This window comes from Hipposideros armiger, unplaced genomic scaffold (assembly GCF_001890085.2).
Source record: "Hipposideros armiger isolate ML-2016 unplaced genomic scaffold, ASM189008v1 scaffold_1194, whole genome shotgun sequence".
NCBI classification, from domain to species: Eukaryota; Metazoa; Chordata; class Mammalia; order Chiroptera; family Hipposideridae; genus Hipposideros; species Hipposideros armiger.
Genome location: NW_017732544.1, coordinates 224,812 through 225,660, shown reverse-complemented (window position 1 = coordinate 225,660; position 849 = coordinate 224,812).

The window sequence follows — 849 nt, the reverse complement described above, 5'->3', positions numbered from 1 at the left end:
GCATTTTTAGATGACTAAATTAACACTAAGTAAAAAAATTACTCAAAGTCCGAGTGTTTGAAGTAAAAAGCCAGGTTGAAACCCAAACCTAACATTAAAGCCCTGATTCTTCCTAACTTATCAAAATGTCTAACAATACATATTTTAACCTGCATTTCTTCTAGGGAGGATTTAAGAGAAATGAAATCACTCATTTTAATAATGCCTACATAAAGACATTATTGCATGTTGTTGCTTTCTCTTCTAATCTTACCCAATATCTTCACAGCTATGATCATACCACCCATGCAATTTTGCTTTCTTAATTTCATATAACATAAGTATTATTTTCATACTATTATGCCATGTTTTAAAAATTATATTAAAACACTTCATAATATTTTATTAAAACAGTAAGTATTCAAGTATAAGTTAGGTATTTAGGTAATTTTCACATGATCTCTATTATAAACCTGTGTTGGTCATAACAGAACACATTTTATTTTTCAAAATTGTAATTGTTTTCTTCAGGGGAGTTTATAAAAGTTACCATTTCAAGTGCTACAAACACAGTTAAGGTTAATTTTGCATAATGCCAACATATTTTACAAAGGCTTCTACATAAGTTAACCATCTCAGCAGAAACGCATTAATGTGTCATTTACTAACTGTCACAAATCTGCATAACATATCAAGATACAAATTCTCTGGAAAGTGCTATAGCTAAAAGTCACATCTTATACCCACCTACCTCACCCCTCTCCCCTTTTAAAACACTAGTAAAAGGGGGCAAAAATGGATTCATGTCTTTAAGGACATGAGAAAAAATAAACTATTCAAAGCACCAATGGTAGTGATAGAAGATACACA